This window comes from Malaclemys terrapin, chromosome 4 (assembly GCF_027887155.1).
Source record: "Malaclemys terrapin pileata isolate rMalTer1 chromosome 4, rMalTer1.hap1, whole genome shotgun sequence".
Classification (NCBI taxonomy): Eukaryota; Metazoa; Chordata; order Testudines; family Emydidae; genus Malaclemys; species Malaclemys terrapin.
In genome coordinates, this window is record NC_071508.1 from 100,657,669 (window position 1) to 100,681,232 (window position 23,564).

A 23,564-nucleotide genomic window follows, 5' to 3' on the forward strand; every position below is an offset into this window, starting at 1 on the left:
GTGACCTTCTGTACCATGGGTTCCACTACCCCGACACAGAATTGGACAGTCTGTCTGTAGATTGGTTCAGGTTATTTAACAACATATTGACAATCCTGCAATCCAACAATAAATTCAAAGAAAGGTGAGATTTGTGATAGATATTCCACACAGGGCTGCCTAGGTAATTACAGCAACGGGGAGAAGAGCTCTAATGTTGCTGCATCCCAAGAACTGTCCAACATTGGGCACCTCTACAAAGATAATTTAAGGGAAGAGAAAGTGTCTGTGCTTTTTAAGTAAAACTGAAATCTGACCACCAGATGATTCTTCTCTCTTAAATTCTGTCTTGTATTAACTGCCTGATATAAATGTATTAAAATATATTTCTGTATAAATAGTTTGTGTCTTGGCACACTTTCTTGGACTTCAAGAATGATGATACCACATTCACTGGGTGGTTCAGGGGAAAAAACACAACCCATCAACACATTGTTAATTCTTTATCCTCCAAGCTGGAACACAGATAATATGATGTGAAGTCAGAAATAGAAACTTTATTTAAACATGTACAGTTGATGCAAAGAATCATTACTATAAGTTCATGCACATGGAGTTAACTTCACAATTACATGAAATATGTATTATTACTTTTGCTTATATGCTTTCCTTCTCTAGATATATGCCTGAACAGTTTGCATTCATTTAGGGTGTCATTTTCCTCCATTTAGCATTAGAAATATTTCATTAGTTTATTACAAATAAAAATACACTTTGGCACCTTTAGAGAGTTCTGTCTCTCTAGTCTTAAGGAGCTGATTCTGTGAGGTGTGATGACAATGGGAGTTATGGATATGTGTAGTACCTCCCAGGATTTAGCTATAACTGTTTAAATAAGATACATATGGCTGTCTGAAGTTAAAAACTGATTATATTCTGTAAATAATTATCTCATTTGCTTCCAATCAGATATTTCTGAACTCATAATTCAGTACTTTGAAAGACCCTGGTTAGAAATCAACTGCTGAATAATTCCACAGACTCTTTAATTTCTATTAAAATAAGTTATAACTAAGTAAAGCTAAATTCCCTTATGTGGAGCTAAAGGCATATTATTATCTTTACTAGAAATAAGTAAAATAATGAATTAACTCTTATCTGAGAGGAGCTTCATCTTATTTGGAATTGCATAGGCAGAGCAGCTCATCTCTGTTTTATGGTCACCTCTCAAACTGAAAAAGATGATACCTTTATCAGGTATAAACATATTATACCATTTGCAAGTCTCCTATTCTGATAAGAGCAGCATCAGTGCTTTCCAGTTATGCGTTTTGGGGTTGTTGGTGCAGGAGTATAAAAAATAAACACTGATTTCAGTTGCAATTTAGTTGAGCTCATATATAACAAAATGGCTTTTGCAATCATTTTGCTGGAGACCAGCATGTTTTCCAAAACAAAATGTAATATAAAATAGACTTTTTACATTGCAATGCAGTTAAAAATCCAAGAGAATTTTTAGGGTTCATTGTTATTCTATAAAAAGCAACAGAGGGTCCTGTGGCACCTTTAAGACTAACAGAAGTATTGGGAGCATAAGCTTTCATGGGTAAGAACCTCACTTCTTCAGATGCAAGTAATGGAAATTTCCAGAGACAGGTATAAATCAGTATGGAGATAACGAGGTTAGTTCAATCAGGGAGGGTGAGGTGCTCTGCTAGCAGTTGAGGTGTGAACACTAAGGGAGGAGAAACTGCTTCTGTAGTTGGATAGCCATTCACAGTCTTTGTTTAATCCTGATCTGATGGTGTCAAATTTGCAAATGAATTGGAGCTCAGCAGTTTCTCTTTGGAGTCTGGTCCTGAAGTTTTTTTGCTGTAAGATGGCTACCTTTACATCTGATATTGTGTGGCCAGGGAGGTTGAAGTGTTCTCCTACAGGTTTTTGTATATTGCCATTCCTGATATCTGACTTGTGTCCATTTATCCTTTTGCGTAGTGACTGTCCAGTTTGGCCAATGTACATAGCAGAGGGGCTGGCACATGATGGCATATATAACATTGGTGGACATGCAGGTGAATGAGCCGGTGATGTTGTAGGTGATCTGGTTAGGTCCTGTGATGGTGTTGCTGGTATAGATATGTGGGCAGAGTTGGCATCAAGGTTTGTTGCATGGGTTGGTTCCTGAGTTACAGTTGTTATGGTGCGGTGTGTGGTTGCTAGTGGGAATATGCTTAAGGTTGGCGGGTTGTCTGTGAGCGAGGACTGGCCTGCCTCCCAGGGTCTGTGAACGTGAGGGATCATTGTCCAGGATGGGTTGTAGATCACTGATGATGCGTTGGAGAGGTTTAAGCTGAGGACTGTAGGTGATGGCCGGTGGAGTTCTGTTGGTTTCTTTTTTTGGGCCTGTCTTGTAGCAGGAGGTTTCTGGGCATACGTCTGGCTCTGTTGATTTGTTTCTTTATTTCCTTGTGTGGGTATCGTAGTTTTGAGAATGCTTGGTGAAGATCTTGTAGGTGTTGGTCTCTGTCTGAGGGGTTGGAGCAGATGCGGTTGTACTTCAGCGCTTGGCTGTAGACGATGGATCGTGTGGTGTGTCCGGGGTGGAAGCTGGAGGCATGAAGGTAGGCGTAGCGGTCGGTGGGTTTTCGGTATAGGGTGGTGTTAACGTGGCCATCGCTTATTTGTACTGTGGTGTCTAGGAAGTGGACCTCCCGTGTAGATTGGTCCAGGCTGAGGTTGATGGTGGGGTGGAAGCTGTTGAAATCATGGTGGAATTCTTCCAGGGTCTCCTTCCCGTGGGTCCAGATGATGAAGATGTCATCAATGTAGCATAGGTAGAGAAGGGACGTGAGTGGACGAGAGCTGAGGAAGCATTGTTCCAGGTCAGCCATAAAAATGTTGGCATATTGTGGGGCCATGCGGGTGCCCATGGTGGTGCCACTCGTCTGGAGGTATATATTGTCACCAAATTTGAAATAATTGTGCGTGAGGATAAAGTCACAGAGTTCAGCAACAAGTTGTGCCGTGTCATCATCAGGGATACTGTTCCTGACAGCTTGTATTCCATCTGTGTGTTGGATGTTTGTGTAGAGAGCCTCTACATCCATGGTGGCTAGGATGGTGTTTTCTGGGAGGTCACCAATGAATTGTAGTTTTCTCAGGAAATCAGTGGTGTCACGGAGATAGCTGGGAGTGCTGGTGGCGTAGGGTCTGAGTAGGCGTAGGGTCTGAGTAGTTGTTATTCTAGACATCATAACAGCAGCCATATTATCATAATAGAGATGTAATCATTTAGTCTGATCTTACAGGGAGCCACAGCAGTCACCTGTATCACAAATCTGTAAATTACAGCCATCAGTAAATAGGTCTTGATATGAAAGACCATTGGTGATAGTGCCAAAGCCCGTGCAACTGTCTCCAGGTAGGCTTTGAAATGATAAGTGCAAATGGTTTCAAAGGAGATTTTAGGTATCCATGATTGCAGATGAAAGTGTCTCTGACATTACAGTCCATAAACAGCCCCTAAAGAGCCATTAAGTATATTATGCCAATAATCTATGGATTTAAAGAGTTGACAAAGCCCTGGAAACAAATTTTATTTAGATAACACTTCTGCTTATGTGAAACACTATTTTTTTCTGAATTCCTCTTTTTAAGGGAATCTCACAGAAAACTGAAAACATTCTATTTAAATCCAGTTTTGTATCTGTTTTCTAGATGTCTCCTCCCACTTTCTTTACGACTGAAGGTATTTGCAATGGAAACCTGAATTTTGTTTCTTTAGTTCCTTAATTCCCACCTAATTCTCTGTGACATTGCAACAAATTGCATGTGAATAAAGGGTTATTAATAGATTCATAGAATTTAAGGCCAGAAGGGATCCTTAAATCATGTAGTCTAGTGTCCTGTATATCACAGGATATTGCATCAATTTATCCCTGTATTGGGCTCAATAACATGTGTTCAACTAAATCACATCTTCTAGAAAGGCATCCGATCATGATTGAAGATGAAGAATCTATCACTTCCCTTGCTAGTTTGTTCCAATAGTTATCACCCTCATGGTTAAAAATTGTGCCATGTTTCTAATACGAATTTGTCTGGTTTCAGCTTCCAGCCATTGGTTCCTGTTATGCCTGTCATCCCTAGATCAAAGAGCTTTTTGGCACCCAGTATTTTCTCCCTAAACAGTGATTAAGCCACCTCTCTGTCTTCTTTTTTGTATGCCAAATAGACTGAGCTCTTTAAATGTCTCACTGTCAGGCAGTTTCTCCAGCCCTCAAATAATTTTTGTGATTCTTTTCTGCAACCTTTCCAGATTTTCAACATCCTTTTAAAAAATGTTGTTTCCAGAACTGGATGTAGCATTCCAGTTATGGTTATGACATAAAGTAGACAATAAACAGCAGAAATAAGTGAACTCTTAATAAAGATCCTGATTGTACACAAAAAGCATCACTTTAGAATAATAGAATATTAGGGTTGGAAGAGACCTCAGGAGGTCATCTAGTCCAATCCCCTGCTCAACGCAACACCAACTAAGTCATCCCAGCAAGGGCTTTGTCAAGCCGGGCCTTAAAAACCTCAAGGATGGAGATTCCATCACCTCCCTAGGTAACCCATTCCAGTGCTTCACCACCCTCCTAGTGAAATAGTGTTTCCTAATATCCAACCTAGACCTTCCCCACTGCAACTTGAGACCATTGCTTCTTGTTCTGTCATCTGCCACCACTGAGAAAAGCCGAGCTCCATCCTCTTTGGAACTCCCCTTCAGGTAGTCGAAGGCTGCTATCAAATCCCCCCTCACTCTTCTCTTCCACAGACTAAATAAACGCAGTTCCCTCAGCCTCTCCTCATAAGTCATGTGCCCCACCCCCCTAATCATTTTTGTTGCCCTCCACTGGACTCTCTCCAATTTGTCCACATCCCTTCTGTAGTGGGGGGACCAAAACTGGATACATACTCTAGGTGTAGCCTCACCAGTGCCGAATAGAGGGGAATAATCACTTTCCTCGATCTGCTGGCAATGCTCCTACTAATACAGCCCAATATGCCATTGGCCTTTTTGGCAACAAGGGCACACTGCTGACTCATATCCAGCTTCTCATCCACTGCAATCCCCAGCTCCTTTTCGGCAGAACTGCTGATTAGCCAGTCGGTCCCCAGCCTGTAGCGGTGCATGGGATTCTTCCGTCCGAAGTGCAGGACTCTGCACTTCTCCTTGTTGAACCTCATCTGATTTGTTTTGGCCCAATCCTCCAATTTGTCTAGGTCACTCTGGACCCTACCCCTACCCTCCAGCATATTTACCTCTCCCCCAGCTTAGTGTCATCTTTGAACTTGCTGAGGGTGCAATTCATCCCATCATGCAGATCATTAATAAAGATGTTGAACAAAACTGGCCCCAGGACCGACCCTTGGGGCACTCCGCTTGATACCAGCTGCCAACTAGACATTGAGCCGTTGATCACTACCTGTTGAGCCCGACAATCTAGTCAGCTTTCTATCCACCTTATAGTTCATTTATCCAATCCATACCATATCAAAAGCTTTGTTAAAGTCAAGATATATCACATCCACCGCTTTCCCCATATCCACAGAGCCAGTTATCTCATTATAGAAGGCAATCAGGTTGGTCAGGTATGACTTGTCCTTGGTGAATCAGATGCCCTCAGTGGTACCAGATGACAGAATAAGGAGTAATGGTCTCAAGTTGCAGTGGGGGAGGTTTAGGTTGGATATTAGGAAAAACTTTTTCATTAGGAGGGTGGTGAAGCACTGGAATGGGTTACCTAGGGAGGTGGTGGAATCTCCTTCCTTAGAGGTTTCTAAGGTCAAGCTTGACAAAGCCCTGGCTGGGATGATTTAGTTGGGAATTGGTCCTGCTTTGAGCAGGGGATTGGACTAGATGACCTCTTGAGGTCCCTTCCAACCCTGATATTCTATGATTCTAGCCCTGCTGCGCTGTGGCCGGGAGCCACCTGTGGTAAATGCCTCCTGGTTGGAGCCTACATCTCGCACCCCCTCCTCCATCCCAACCCCCTGCCTCAGATCAGAATCCCCCTCCTGCACCCAAACTCCCTCCAAGACCCTGCACCCCCTCTTGCACCCCAATCCCCTGCCCCAGCCCCCTCCTGCACCGAACTCCCTCCCAGGAAAAAGACTTGTATACAGGGCCCCCACAAAATCTAATAACCCTAGGCCCACAGGAGAGTTAATCTGGCCCTGACTAGCAGTAATCTTGGAAAGAAAAATAAACACACACACACATAAACACAATCCAGACTATAGAACTAGAATTGTTTTTCCAGACTGCAATGTTTGCAATTGCACATGAACCATCAGCTGCTCCTTATGTGTTACCAAATAGAACATGCCTAAGGCTAGATGTTAGAAAATTTTTCTGCAAACGTTTAGTGGAATTCTGATTTTTTAAATATTTTTAATTCACTTTGCTGCAAAGGTTGACATTTTTTGACCACCTGTATTGAGTGCTCTTTCATCATACAAATGTTTGGGGGAAAGATTTTATTCAAACATACACTATAGGTGTAGTCTTATACAAGTGTATGAATGTGTGTGTGAACATGTATATTTTAGCTGGAAATGTCCATCCAGCTGTCATACATTGCTACTTTAAGCTCTTCTGTGGGTTTAGGGTCCATAAAGGATTGCTGTGATGGGAGCTCTGTCCTTTCTCTACTTCTGACATGCTCCTTCTTATTTGTGAAATGTCCCCCTCCCTTCCTGATGTGCTTTCAATGCTGCAAGAGGGTGCAGTGAGGAGCAGGGCCCAGCAGAAACATAGATGTACCAGCAGGGAATTCTTTTCTGGGGATTTGTTACTGAGTTATAGCCCCTTTGCATCACTCGAGGGAACCCAGCTTGTGAATCTGGTCCATTGTTTTTGTGGATTTGGAAGTAGATGTTGCAAGTGAATGTACGAAGTTAGAGAATGAGAAGCTAGAGACACTGTTACGAAAACAACAAGGACTCTGGTGGCACCTTAAAGACTAACAGATTTATTTGGGCATAGGCTTTCGTGGGTAAAAACCTCATGCCCAAATAAATCTGTTAGTCTTTAAGGTGCCACCAGACCTTGTTGTTTTTGTAGATACAGACTAACATGGCTACCCCCTGATACTAGAGACACTGTTGTCGTTCTTACCCATTAATATCCTCTTCTTTCCACAACCTCCCTTCAGTGAGAAAACAGAAATAACAGGTGACTTAAATTACCAATTACATATCTGGAATATTTCATCTTCAAATTAATACTCACAAAGAACAGTGTATGACCATTCTATAGGTTGAATTATGCTTATTAAACAACTGTCAAAAAACAAACACATTAAAAAAATTTTCGTAAGCAAACCAGAAAAAAACTAAGCTAATTTCAGTACATACACTGACTCTATGTTGTTTCCCATGAATAATGTGATCAGTTCTAATCTTGACCCTATAATCATTTTCAGCCATTCTGGTCTCTCCTGCCAGTGGCCCACATGTTAAAGATTGTGTACTGTACCAAAGCCAATCAGGTAACGTCTTCTGTGTCAAAAATCTATTCATTATCCAACACTACGGAGATGGTTTTACTGATGACATAAGCTGCAAATAAAAGAGTAAGGCACAGCTGTGTGGTTTAAATTAGATCCTTAACACCATATTCTAACGTCTATGGTCCACTTTGTGGCCAAATGCCTTTCTTGTGCTGGTTCACAAGGCCACTATTATCTCTTCCTTATTTCTCCCGAAGACTCACCTCTGCCATGACAGCTACCAATTAACTATAACAGCCAAATTTCCCTGCAACAATGTCATAATTACACTGCTCTACAGCCAAAATAAATGTAGTCAAACTTTACTAATTCTGGGTCAATGAGAATGAAAATGATGATTAAAATTGTTGATTGGCTCTAGTTTTCAAGATATGCTATTGGGTCAGTATATACAACCCTTGACTTGGGAATGGCGGAGGATAAGTGAGTTATAAAGGGAAGGGATCTCAATTTAAACCAGAAATGACTCAAATACATCTTTTACTGGATCTATTAATAAATCTATGACTGGGTTTGGACAGTACTTGCTTTTAAGGCAAAACAATGAATGATGCAATCTGAAGCTGGTATTGCATCATACATGACATGAATTACATCATGTTATTCCTAGAAGTCATGGATGATGCAATCATAATGAAGCTTACATCACTCTGCTGAACAAATTGCCCTATATCAGCTCTAGAAATCATACAGTGTCGTGCTCTCTTATTTGTCAGTGTTTGATTTTGCAAAGGGACACATTTCTGTTTAGCCAAAGTGAGCAGAGATGCCTCGTACTTGTGTGAACAGTGCAGATAACTTCTGCTATGTTTGTGGTGAAGTGACTTTTGCATCACAAAAGCGCAGTATAACCACTATGGTTAAGAAAGCCTATCACCTTTATTTTGTCTGCAAAATTGGAGATCAGGACAAGGGGTGGGCCCCACACATATGCTGCAACACATGTGCAACAAATCTTCGCCAGTGGTTGAACAGGAAAAGGAAAGCTATGCCTTTTGCAGTGCCAATGATTTGGAGAGAGCCAACAGATCAGCAATATCAGCAATTGTTACTTCTGCATGGTGCCTCCAATTGGGAAAGGTGTGTCAAAGAAGAAAAAGTGGACTGTGCATTATCCAAACATTCCATCAGCTATACGCCCAGTACCCCACGGAGAAGGACTGCCGGTTCCTGATGCACCAGAATCATTCTCACTTGAGTCAGACGAGGAAGAGGAAGAGGATGAAACTTCTGGTCCTGAACCATCAATGTCACAGGACCCACATTTTCTCCCATCCTCCTCCTCTGAACGACGCCTCATAACACAAGGTGAACTGAATGACCTTGTCAGGGATGTGGAACTACCCAAGAGCAAGGCAGAGTTGTTGGGCTCCAGACTACAGCAGTGGAATCTCCTGGCAGGTGATGTTAGGGTTTCCATGTTCCATGACCGTCAAAAGGATCTTGTCCCATTCTTCTTCATGGAAGGTGATCTTGTTGCCTGCAACAACATCGATGGTGTGATGGCAGCCCTCAACATCGTTCACTATCCAGATGAGTGGAGACTGTTCGTTGATTCATCGAAGATGAGTCTTAAAGCTGTTTTACTGCATAATGACAATGTTTTGCCATTAATTCCAGTTGGTCATGCAGTCCATATGAAGGAAACCTATGACAACATGAAACAACTTTTGAGGTACATAAACTATGACCAACATCAGTGGCAGCTTTGTGGCGATTTGAAGGTTGTTGCGCTCTTGCTTGGTCTACAGACTGGATTCACAAAGTACTGCTGTTTTCTCTGCGAATGGGATAGTCGTGCAAGAGATTCCCACTACATCAAGAAAGATTGGCCACTCCGACAGTCAATGGAGCCTGGGAGGAAAAGTGTTCAGCATCCACCACTTGTTGAATCAAGGAAGATTTTGTTACCACCCTTACACATCAAGCTGGGTCCGATGAAGAACTTTGTCAAGGCCATTGACAAAACACAAGCAGCTTTCAAGTACCTCCGTGGAAAATTTCCAAGGTTAAGTGAAACCAAGATAAAGGAAGGTGTCTTTGTTGGTCCTCAGATTCGTGAACTTCTTCGAGATGATGCATTTGACCATGCACTGCGTGGCAAGGAAAAGACGGCATGGAAAGCCTTCCAATTAGTGGCAATAAATTTTCTCGGAAACAACAAAGCAGACAACTACAGGTTGTTGGTGGAAAACCTCCTCAAGGCATACAAAAGCCTTGGTTGCAACATGTCACTAAAGATACAGTTTTTGCACTCTTATCTAGATTTTTTTCCACCGAACTGCAGAGCAGTGAGCGACGAGCACGGTGAGAGATTTCACCAGCACATTGCAACAATGGAGAAACGCTATCAGGGCAAATGGAGCCCATCAATGCTTGCAGACTATTGCTCGACAGTGACAAGAGATGCTCCATTTAATGAATACAAGAGACAAGCCAAGAAGTGCCAAGTAGACACTGAATAGGACCAAATTATGTACATAATAGTTTTTTGCCTTTTGTTTCATAATAAATGTTATTTATATAACCCTTTTGCTGATTTTTAAAGTGTTACATAAACAGAACAGGTGAAATATTATCATGTAAAGCAACCATAAACACATGAAAAGACCTAGGTTTACAATTTATGATTAAAACTCTATTATCTACACAATATACATAGACATAAAATGTAAAAACTTAAATATCTTAGAAACAGTAGCCAATCAGTTGTTTTAATTGTCATATTTGAATTCAGCACATCAAAATACATAATAAATAGCACATTTTATCTCAGAAGCAGACGACTTCTCAAAAATTGTAGACCAGTGTTACTTGTGTTGTAGACATTGTTGTAGAGGAAGATCTTCAGGAGAAATTTTAGGATTAATCCTGCAAACACACGTGTTCAACTTTATGCATTTGTTTTGGACTATTCATGGGGCAACATTGAGCATGTACATATTATAGGACCAGAGCCTAATGAAGAGAAGTTGGTGGACTTGCAGACCATATCGGGAAGCATTATATGCATAGGAGATGGACAGAGTAGATGTAGAGACTGTTGTTATAGAAACAGACATCTGTTGTATAATCTATGGATTACTGACACAAATATTAACTGCTCATTTATAGTATAAATGCCAATTTGGAGACTCTAACACATGCTCATTGGCAGGATGGGCCACAATGACTAGAAATTATTATAGTGTCAATATTGCAGGTGGTCAATTTATTCGTTGCAAACAATTTATCTGCTTAAATTGGTTTTTGTTTGTGATTTTTCCTATGAGGAGGTAGATTTTTTATTAACGGGTTGGCCTCAGTCCCCCGGAGAACTATGGGTGGAGTTGACAGCCATTTTGAAAGGACAGTTCTCCCTGGAATTCTCTGTGGTAAAACAGCATTATTCAGCTTCCGCTGAAGAGGTAACTTACAGCTATGAACAATTTTGGGGCCAGGGAAAGAGAAGTGACCATTAATCCTAAAATACTTCCTTCAAATGTAGCATATAGACAAGAGTTCAAATGTTAATTATATGGGAAGTTGTGTTGTTATTCCATTAGTGAGTTCATGAAGTATAACAGAGAGCTCTGAAACCAAATGTTACATTTCTTAACAGGACCATTTAAAATTAATTTTAACTCCTAAACTAATTAACATATTTACTTGTATATTCTCATAAAATTCATTCTATACTCAAGAAGTACTACATTTTTGGAGATGTTGTGCTGTATTTTTCATACATAAGAGGTTGAATATTTGCATTAAACACACTGTGAAACTCATAATTTGAGTCTCCTTACTTAAGATTACCTCCATAATATGTAGTAAGTTAATCATGGCTCAAATAAACATCATAGCATTAGCACTTTTTAGTATCAGGATGTGGCCAATTGATACCTGATTATCCTACTTCTTTGTGTTTCCCTTTCCACTATGCCATCTCTTCATTTGCATTGTATTAGGCTATGTCTACACTACAAGCTAGAGGGTGTGATTCCCAACTCACATCCTTTATGTGTGTAACAGTAGTATTGCTGTGGTGGCACAGGCAGTGGTGACATGGCTGAGCCTCTGCCAAGTATATACTGACAGGGTTCATGGGGGTTTGTACATGGCATGGCTAAGTTGTGACACCGCCACTCATGCTAGCTCTTATTGAGCTAGTTTGAATATGTATACATGAGCTTCGAATCACAAGTCTAGCTTGTAGCATAAATATAGCCTTATGTAGATTATTAGGGCACATTTTTTGTATTAGCGGAAACAAGTAATAAATCGTAAGAACAATAAAAATGTACACCAGTGTAACTGAGATCAGACTCTGGCCCTTAATGTTACTTTTGATGGTGTTTTGTATGTGTGTGTTCACTTAATAATGCAAGCATTTCTAAAGTCATTAGACAATTCCTCCCCTGCTATGTAACTCATTTTATTTATGATAGCTGCATTCTCACTACTTCAGATAAGAATTTCCAATCAGTACCTAAAAACTCATTATTGTGCAATTGTTCCCTCATGGTTTCTTTGTTTGCATATTGTAATTATGGATAGCATTAATTGTTCAAGCTACTTTTGCTAATTATATTTGTATTCCTATATTTCAAATGTCTATTACATATTTTCCATTTATGGAGTATAGTCTTGGTTTATTGTGGTGTCTCAATGGGTTCGTTATTTTTTACTGCTACACAATATATACATAAAATACGGAGCATGAATATGTGATTGCATGGAGAGCTTTACTGAATAAATATTGGTCCCAGTGTTAAGGGAAACAGATTTAAAATTAAGATAACAGATAAAGAACATTATTTTATTATGAAAAGGAAGTTTTAAAAGTTAGTCTTATTGATGTCAGTGGGATCCTATGTGGGTCAAAGATCTGCTAGCCACTGAAAGATCAGAATCTTCCTTTTTACTAGTTGCAGAATGCAGTTTGTTTACTTTGCTAGGACAGTGACAATAGACAAATATGTTAGACAATAGACAAATCACTTGCACTTAAAGCCTGATCCAAACCCGAAATGCTCTCATTGGCTTCAGTGGCTTTGGATCAGACTCTAACATTGTTCTGAAATGATTAGGTTAAAAACAATTCCACAGAATGTGACTCCAGAAAGAAAAAAGTCACTAGAATTAAAAATTGGTGGTAAAGTCTGGGACACGAGGGTGGGATCACTCCTGGGAAATGTTTTATCTTATTTTTTGATCTTATAAAACCTGGCATCAATTTTAGCCATCAATCCCTTTTAGGCTCTGAAAGTGGCTATTGCTATTACACAGTGCATTTCTTCAGAAAAAGACTCTTGAGTTTTGTATTTTTCTTTTATGGCACTCAAACCTCACATCAGTGAAAAACAATGAGAGCAACCTTTATTTTTTCCTTTCTCTACTCTCTTACTCAGAAATACTATACAACATTTTTTGTCATTTGATTTGGCTTATAATGTATCCCACTGTATATGAGAGATTGGCTAAATTCTCTATAGCATTTTCTCTAAAATTCTCCTTTCCCCCCTTTTACTGGATTTTCTTTAGTTGTGATGCTTTTCCTGCTGCTGCCTAGGTAATGGTTCATATTATTCAACTTGCTTCCCATTCAACACATATATTTTGCTATGAGCTGTCAAAATAATTAAATACTTAGTATAATTTGAGCACTTAAAATGACAAAAATGCTGCTGATAAGAATAATGGAAGAAACAGAAAAGCAAAAAAAAAAAAAAAAAAAAAAAAGAAAAAAATCACAAGGGTAATTCAAACTGCTTCATCTGTAAATAATGAGAATTTAATGAGGCTGATATTCAAAAAGTCTCTCATTTCTTAGTGTATAAAACATTCATTTTTCACATTAATTGTCTTCCTGGTAGCATTCTTAAGACACTATTCAAAGAGAAAAGGTTATACTATTTTTGCACAGAATGTATATGCATGCAGTTTTCACATAAGACTCTTTTTCCCTTTTGTAAAGAAATGTCAATTCACCTGTGGAGCTAGATGAGAATGGTTTTCATGTTAAAAATCCAAAACAGGAAGGATAGACAAAATCCTCCCTCTTATTTACTGAGTGGAGGACTCATGAGAGACTTGTGTAGAAACTTGATCTCAAAATACACCCTTGCCTCTGAACCAAAGAGGTGATTAAGGCAAGAACAAGAGAGGCATGAAAGACCAGCAGCAAGAAAAAGTGAGAAAATGCTCAATATTCTGTGCAGTGTCTGCCCTGGAAGGGGGGTTGCAGGGAAAAATTAACCAAGCAAACTATTCTGGCAAGCAAACTGTTTCAAAGCTCATGAGATTTATGCCACTCAAATGATAGGCTAACTCTCTTCATTGGCAACCTGAATATGCCCAGAAAACTTAGAATAGAGAATGAGCATACAAAGTATTTTTAAATAAATCCTTGTTAGGAAATGTCTGAGAAAGATTAGAGCCATAGGAATTGTCATGGAGCACACTTCCAGGGCACCCGCTCCTGCCAGGACACAGCAGTGCAGGGATTCTTCCACTCTAGCACCCCCTGTAGGCTATGTGCCCTTGTGAATGATTCAGTTCTCCAAGAAGGGTCTAGGTCCAACATATTTTGGAGTAACACAAGTTCACACCAACATCCAAAGTGTCTCAAACAATCAGCCCTCCCTCTGAGCTCTCTCTTCATTAGTCTATCTCAGCTACTCTGGAGTCCTCTCTCCAGCTCTGGTATTGAGCATTGGCCCCTCAAACTGAGTATTCCTCAGGTATCTGTTCTCCTGCAATCTTTGGCTCAGACTCCTTGAAAGAAATCTCTCTGCTCCTTATGGTTCTTCCCCTCAGATTGAGCTCTCTCCAGATGTCCAAGATATCACCTCATGCCTCTTATTCCTGCCTCTCTGTCTGAGAAGCAACTAATTCATTATGGTACAGGTATAATAATTGTGAATAACCATATCTAAACCCTTTCAAGCCTGTGATGGGGTTTCACAGGTAATGAAATAAAGGATAAAGTTCAGAATGAGAGCATAACACCATCGTCTTGGTCTAAACCAAAGATATGGGATGTCTGAACTGAACTTAAGTGCACTGCATAAAGTGATGACCCCTCCAGACCATCTAAAAAGACTTTGGAACAACTGAAGAAGAATCCTGCTCCAATTTTACAAAGACCCCACTGCATAGTAGGACAGTAAGTAAGATGGGACTTAGTCAAGTGATCTCTTTCAGTCTCACTATGACTGACTGTCAGCCAGTCAGCCAAGAATGAAGACCATTCTACTTGGATTTGGGGAAGTGATGGTGAATGCTCTTTGTTCCCAACTGTTACAGTCAGACACCCCAAGGGGAGAACAGAAGGTTTAAAACGCAAACATAAATGGTTAAATCAACTGATTGTATACTATGTCATTGTATTATCCAAATACTGAGAAAAGATTTTTTTTTGTGATAGCTTGTAATGTTTGTAATGTTCTGAATTTGATAGTCATTATGAGATATATATATACAGACCAAGGTTATGAATTTATGTATTTGTATGTATAGAAAACTGTGCTCACAAACTTCAGTTCCACTGCACAGGAGGGTGGGGACCAGTCAGTCTGGGAGGGGAACTTCCCAAACCAAACTTCCCAAACAACTTCCCAAAGTTGTTTACATGAAACCAGCTTCAAGTACCTATCCATTGTCCAGCCTAGGAAAGAACAATGATGGACCATTAAAGTTAATGGAAAGACATTGAGACAAACTGTGGATTATTCCCCCACTCTGAATAACCACGAGACACCATGTCAGGAGACTTAAAAAAAAATCAAAGGAAAAAAAAGGATAAAAAGCCTTTACAAAAGGAGGCTTGAAATGAAAATGTTCATCCAAAAACTGAGGGCCATCCTTTAGGCAGGAAACTTTGAGTGAGAAGCTGGATCCGCCCCTGCAGTTATGAGGCATGCTGGGAAACTGTGCAAAGGCAATAGGTAGCTTGTATTAGAATTTTATCAAATATAGAAGTGTAAAAGCCTGAGCTGTGCCTTTATGTTTATTTTCTGCGTAATTTGTCTATGTTTGCTCTTCCTTAATATTTCATCTTTGAATCTCTGTTTTTCCTATTGAATACTCTTTTTGTTCATTTTTACCCTAAACAGGTCTCTGGTGTGCAAACTGTGTGGAGGGTGTGTGCTCCAATGTGAACTGATAACTGATAACTGGGGGTCTGATTTCATGCCTTCAGGGGTGAGGAACAAGAGGGGGAAAATCCGAGTGTCTGATAAAATTAAGAATTCGGGAAGGACAGATTTGAGGAGACTTGGGGCTGGAAGGGCTGTTGGTGTCATCCTGCAAGGAGTCAGTAGGCGGGAGAGAGCCAGGGTGAGACTTTGTGCTTGTGGACAAGCTAACCCCTTACTGGTTTGGGAGATCCCCAAAACGTCACACCAACATCATCACCAGACAGACTGTTTGTGAGGGAATGAGAAGGAACTCTACCAATTGTGTGTGTGTGTGTGTGTGTGTGTGTGTGTGTGTGTGTGTGTGTGAGAGAGAGAGAGAGAGAGAGAGGTATATTAAGAGAAGGAAGGTAGACCAAGGCAAGAAACTGAAGGCTTATTACTTGACCTTTGTTAGAGGGGACAGGCTTATTGTTACTCGTAATAACTGACGGTTTATTTCAATACAAGCTTTCGGCTGTGCTAGATTACTTAGATTTGTAATGGGATATGGAGCCTTTTATTTCAAGTTTCCTTGTTCAGTATGACTAGATTGGTAGTGGCCAAATGTTATTGCCTTTATGACCTTCTAGTCTGCATAACACAGGCCCCAAAATGTCAACCAGTGATTTTTGTATCTTGCCCAATAACTTGTGCTTGAACCAAATACTTTCTATAAAAAGAACAGGAATACTTGTGGCACCTTAGAGACTAACAAATTTATTTGAACATAAGCTTTCATGAGCTACAGCCCACTTCATCGGATGCATAGAATGGAACATATAATAAGAGTATATATATATACATACAGAGAAGATGCCATACCAGCTTTAAGAGGCTAATTAATTAAGATGACCTATTATCAGCAGGAAAAAAACTTTTGTAGTAATAATCAAGATGTCAATTACAGACAGTTGACAAGAGGTTAAGGATAGTTATCATAAGGAAATAGATTCAAGTAGTGTAATGACTCAGCCATTCCGAGTCTCTATTCAAGCCAGAGTTAATGGTAACCTTTTTTAAATGAGTGGAAGATCCGAGTTAGCTGAAATTTACTAGTTGTTTATTATTATTTGTCTTTTTTTAGATTCACAGTTCCTAATTGAAAGCTGGTCACATCACAAAAACCAGCATTAAATTTAGTACCTTTAGTGGGAGTTTCAAGACCAAGGTAGTTTGTGATAGTGGTAAGACAAAAGACTGCATAAGCATGGAAACCAGGCTGCACTCTGGACCCCAGAAATGGTCCCTCCAAGTCAGCTTGAAGCACATTAGATAGCTGGGAATAAAACTGGATGCAGGCCCAGGACAAAGCAGAAACATCACAGTGTTTACCACCAAAGGGATTGTGGTGTAAGACCCACAATGAGCAAAAACTAAGCCTAAAAGCTTACAAAAAGCCTTCAAGCTGTCAGGTTGGAAAAGAGTAGCTCAGGGACTTTTGAAAGCCAGGGCCTCAGTTTATACTCATTGTGTAGCCCTATCCAAAAGGTTTGGCCACTGCTGTTCCAGAGGGAAATTTGAAAACAAATCTGTTTTTTGCATTAAAAACAGCTATAGAGAATCATTTACTATAGATTCCAAATCCCTTTGTTTTGGCAATATGCTGCTCTCTAGGATTGTCTAACTGTTCTCCCTCTGCACATTTTGTAATGATAGCTTAATCTCCAGCCATGACTGGATGCAGAAGCCACGGGGATGCTGGTGGCATACAAAACAACTCCAAAAGGAAATCTCCAAATTTTACTGCGGTGCTTGGATGCAAAGGCAATAGGTACTCTACAAAACAATAAACAAACAGGCAACTTGCAAAATGCTAAACTGGGTCCATGTTCCTCAAAGGCGATAGTTTTTCTTACCTATATATTAATTTCAGGCTTCTTGAGCAAAAGGGTATGATCGGTGTTTTGGCATCTATCATGGCAGAGGTCTTAACTTGAGCCATGCCCCCCCACTGCAGAACGCTCCTACTCTAGGAGCCATGACTGGGTGACACAGAGGCAATTATGCCAGTATGATACCACTTGCTGATTCCACTACATAAAGGGAATACCCAACTGGCTGTTTAGGCCAGGTCTATGCCCCCTGTGTAGTGCTAGAGTGACACAAATGGGAATGGAGTCTAGAACCTGTCTAGACATATTGCAGAGTGTTGATTCATTGAAGGAAGATGTTTACTATTGGTAGATAAACTGAAACTTCTTTTATGCCTATAGGATTGAATGTTGAGGTCCTAATTCAGACCAAGCCAGGCAAATTCAATAGGCCTGACAGACTACTGTCTAACCTCATTTTTAGGCTGGTGTAATTGCACTGAAGCCATGTGAAAGGGATGAGGTAAGGGAGGGCCCAGCTTCTCCTCTGCACAAACCAGAAGGACTGGTCAGGCACAGAAGGGACCTATTTAAAGTGTGTCAGAGCTGCCACTCAGTATAACCTTATGTACATTTCCCCTGCCAATGCCTTATATACCTCTTTGTTGTCAATGTCTATGTACCTTGCCTGCTATGCCTTTAAGATACAATCTAATCCTAAGGCTTTTGCTAAGATAAGGTTGTTTTGCTCATGCACAGTGATCTATCCAGTATCTGTCTCTTTCATCCATACTCAAAGCTTTTGTTATTTGAAATCAATGAATTTACACCTGCATAAAACTGGAGTAAGGCAGTAGTGGATCAGGGCCAGTGCTCTGCTTGAGAAAGGACCTCATGACTTTGCCTATGATGAAGAGTGACATACATACAGCATGCAGTGGTATATCTTAAAGCCCACAATGCAATAATAGCCTCATTGAGATATTATGATTAAAATCAATGCTACAATCTCATTTTGGAAATCCATTTACTGTAGGTCTCTTCCAGCATCAATTATTCAGTGATTTCATTGGTTTATGTTCCATATAACATAAGCAGTGGTGTGTGAACTATAGGGACATCTTTTTAGGTATAGGAACAGTTTCCAGTGAGAAGGCTCATTTCAAGGTTCATTAGGAATATATTTTTATTGTTGCAAATTAGTCAACAGTCTCCTCCTTTTAAGCATTAGTTGAAGCTTTGAACCAGCCAGTAATATGCAGCTGGAAAGTCAAAAGGAAAATTTTTATTATAGTTACTGGTGCAGAGAAATATTATTTTACCTTCACCTTGGCCCTCTTCTTTTCCCTTTCAGGTTCCAGAGTGTTTTGCACCTAATAACTAATGTCCCTTTCAGCTCTGAGCCTGGATGAAAGAGGCAGATACTGAATAGATCACTGAGGATCAGCAAAACAACTTTATCTTAGCAAAAGAACTGTACATAGTGCTGCTGTGCAAATGTTAAATCCCAAGGGCTAGACTGTCTTAAAGCCAGAGCCCTGCACTGACAGCGGGATGCTTTGGGCCCATGCTGCACTGGCCGCCCTGCCATCCTTTAAACTGATACAACATGTGCTCCTTCTGTGGTATGCCAGTTCAGAGAATAGACCAGACTATGATCCTTTGGGGCAACTAGTGCCACTAACAGAGATAGCAAAAACAGTGGCTGCGTTCCCCAGCCATACTATAGCTGGGCTCTGGCAGGGATACATGTGTTGAAGTGAGTTCACACATTTTGTACCCTTTCCTCTCCCCCTTGCATGCTCATCCAAGCCAAGAATATATGCTAGGGATGCTTTCAAGAAAAAAATAAAAGGTCTATGAAGTTTTCGAATTTCGTGAAATAATTTAGAACAGCAAATGATTTGCATTCAACACCTTACTCATTTCAAATCCTTGATATATTAAAATCCTCATGAGATGTTGTTCAAGGCACTGATGTGGTTGTTGTTATATTGAGCAGACAACAAGAGGCTCAGAATAATTCTTTAAAATTTGGAAAAGAGAGAAAAACTCAGAGAATGCAAAGAAAAGCAATATCAGGACAAAACTGCTATGTTTTTAACTTCTAATTTGGATTATTTCCATTCAATTAAGTGTGTAGGGTGAGTTGAAGTTTTCCCTCTAATATGTGGATTTTTTGTTGTATCCTGTATTCCCTGTTCTCTATAAATTCACTCTTCATATACTTTGTAAGTAGTGCAGGCTTCCAAACAATTCTAAATCAAAAAGAAGTTTTTTACATTTGGTTTCATTAAAACTGCACATATTTCAGATATGCAGTCTTTGGAAAAAATGGGCCCCACCATATAGAACAGCACATTCTGAAATAAACTCTTACGGAGCCATTGAGAATGAATTGGATCAGTTACTGATTGTAACATTACTATGGGTAGTATACCAAAGTCTGCATTCTACTGGGGTGAAATTTTGATTCATTGCTATGAGTTCTTTAAATATGAATGTTAGATGACAACATTGTTTAAACAATTGCTGCATGCGTGTACTATGTTGTTGAAGCTGGTTTATAGTTAGGCACATGTTTAAGTGATCATAAAGTAACCTCTGGACCATAAAGTAAACATAAATCCTGATTCTATTTACAAGTGATACTTAGGCTTGATGTATACACAGTTTTTGTACCAATGTAACTATTTTGGCTAGGGACTGTGATTTTTTTACTGATATAGTTATACCAATACAACCCCTACTATGGACACAGTTATATCAGTATAAAGTTGTCTTATACAAGTGTAGCTTGTTTACCTTCCCATGAAGAAATAGCTATATTGGTGCTTTATACTGCTATAAGTACAACATCTACTCTAGGGAGGTTATATCACTTTAAGTGCTTGTCTACAGATAAAAGTTGGTATGTTTTCTGTCACATTTTCTATCCTTAACCATGTGCCTTGTCTACATCTGCCTTCCTAAGTACTGTGCTTTTTAGGTCTGTTAAACGTTAGTATGTATCTGTTTTGTCTGTTTTGCTTGGAAAATATTACATCAGTGTTTCTCAACCTGGGGTCGCTGCTTGTGTAGGGAAAGCCTCTGGCGGGCCGGGCTGGTTTGTTTACCTGCCCCGTCTGCAGGTCCGGCCGATCGTGGCTCCCACTGGCTACGGTTCGCCGCTGCAGGCCAATGGGGGCTGCTGGAAGCGGCGGCCAGTAAGTCCCTCGGCCCGTGCTGCTTCCAGCAGCTCCCATTGGCCTGGAGCAGTGAACTGCAGCCAGTGGGAGCCGCAATCGGCCGAACCTGCGGATGGAGCAGGTAAACAAACCGGCCCGGCCCGCCAGGGGCTTTCCCTATACAAGCGGCAAGCCCAGTTTGAGAAACACTGTATTACATGACGTAGGATCATTACGTTTCTGCCAGCTAAAATACTGCTGGAGAACAATGTATAATTATTTTCAGGATAGGACATACACTGTAAGTTCTGCTCTTTCTTGTCTCTGACTCCAAATGGAATTGTATTCTTGAGAAAAGAAGATGGAGTGGGGAGGACGGACCCAATAACAGATTAAATGCTGTTATTAAGAGGATGGTGATTATTGTTCTATATGTCCAATGAAGGTAGGACAAGAAATAATTAGTCCTCTGAAGCAAGGGAGAGTTTGGTTAGCTATTAGGGAAAACTTTCTAATAATAAGTGTAGTTAAGTACTGGAATAGGCTTCCCAGGGAGGTTGTGGAATACCCATAATTGGAGGGTTTTAGGAATCGGTTAGATAAACATCTGTCAGGAATGGCCTAGGTAGGCTGTCTCAGCCTGGGGGGAATGGACTAGATGACCTCTGAAGGTTCCTTCCATCCCTTCATTTCTATGATTCGTCCATTCAAATGCAAATGTATGTGTATGTTTTATATTGACCATTTAAAATATTTTAAAGAAATGTTAATGGTCTGATTTTCTGAGGTGCAAGTTTGAATCCACAGCTCCCATATACTTCAATGTTGTAGGTGGTCAGCATCTTAGATAATCAGACCATTGGAGTCTGATTTTCAAGTTGCTCACAAAAATGACCACTTAGACATTCAAGTGGCCATTTGCACTCTCAGGGCTGGTCCACACTAACCCCCCCGTTCGAACTAAGATACGCAACTTCAGCTACGTGAATAATGTAGCTGAAGTCGAAGTAACTTAGTTTGAAATACAAAGTACTTACCGCGGGTCCACACGCAGCAGGCAGGCTCCCGCGTCAACTCCGCGTACTCCTCTTGCGGAGCAGGAGTACTGGTGTCGATGGCGAGCACTTCTGGGATCGATTTATCGCGTCTAGACAAGATGCGATAAATCGATCCCAGAAGATCGATTGCTTATCGCCGAACCCGGAGGTAAGTATAGACGTACCCTCAGTAACTCAGTAGTCATGTGTAATTCCAATACAAATAGATTTAAATATCAGGTCCCCTTAATTTAAATTAAATAAAAACTTTCTGGGGCTATTTAAACTGTTTCTTTTGTTAATAGGACAAAGCACTTTGAAGCAGGAACTGTCTGGTGATCTGGTGATGCATGCTTGTACACCCAACACAACAGGACCTTAATCTTGATTGGAACTCTAGGCACGACTGTAATATAAACATTTAATAATAATAATAATTAATAATAATAATTAATAATCTACCACTACTTAGATTATTTAGTAATCTCAAAAAGAGATTTGCTCTATTATAGAAGCAGAGGTGAAAGTGGACCGGTACGGCCGGTATGCATATTGGTAAAAAGTGGCTGCTGGTACTGGCCCATACACAGCCATGGCAGCACTTTAACTATCGCCACCGATGCCCGGGGGGGGGAGGGGGGCATAAAAGGGGAAGCTGCCCTGGGGCCGGCCCTTTAAATCGCTGTCGGAGCCCCGGGTGGCATGGGCCAGGCAGCGCGGATGGGCTGACTGGGGGACGCTGACCCCCAGTCCCGCCCCTTCTGCCCGAGGCCCGACCCCCATACCGATAGGGTTTTAATGTTACTTTCACCCCTGTATAGAAATGGATAAAGCAGGGAAGAGAGGACAAAAAGAGACCTATGTAAGCATTAAGTCATATGTGCAGGCTGAACTGTTTCTGCTTTCTCTGCAAAAGTGTTAACTAATAATGGCACATTTCATTTCTTACTCAAGTTTTATAAACTGGCATTGCAAACTGTTTCATTCACAAAGAAAGTACAAAATATGTGGCTTACTTGGTAATCAAATAACCCACAATCAGTTGTTAGTCACTGTTATTTTACCACTGTGACCTTAGCTGTGTCACCATACACTGACCAGTCTAAGGATGTTATTTAGTCACTAAGAAAAAGTTCTAGCTGCTTATTTAATTGACACCTTAAAGAATAAATTTTGTATATCTGTCTGCAGCACATAAAAGGGCAATCTTATATTTCATTTCACACTGTTGCCTTTGGATTTACAGGCTTTCTTTGGTGTCCTTGGGGAACCACTTTGAATGTAGGCAGCTACAGTTATAATGGTTAGAAAGAAATCAGCAGTTACATGGGAGGTGATCAAACAGTAAATAAAATCACCATTTTGGGCTGTTTTAACAGTATGTCTTTATGGGCGTTTGGAATTGTATTTGAATAAAGGCTTTAAGCCTGAGCTAGGATTTAAAAAAACACAATTTCAAAGGAGCATGCAAAACGACTCCACTCCTTTGCAGTCCTCAACCATGGGGGTGATGGAAAGTATAAAATTTTACTTGCCTATGCTTTTATTTCTGGCAAAAATGATTTCCACCATATCATTCTTTTCTGCAGCATAATAGGACTAATTTATAATCTGTGCTTCAGTAGTGAAGGGTTCTCTATCTTTCCCCATCCTCCATCCAGCTTAACATTTATATTTGCTGTCTTTTCACGTATGTATGCATTTCCTCCCCTCTTTTTCTTTATCCACTGTAGTGACTGCATTTTGAAAAGAACCATAAGCAAAGTTAGAGCATATAAAAAGGCAATGGTTTGACAGCAGTTGAAACCAAAGTTCCCCTATTTAGCTACAGGACATAATGTATACTGCA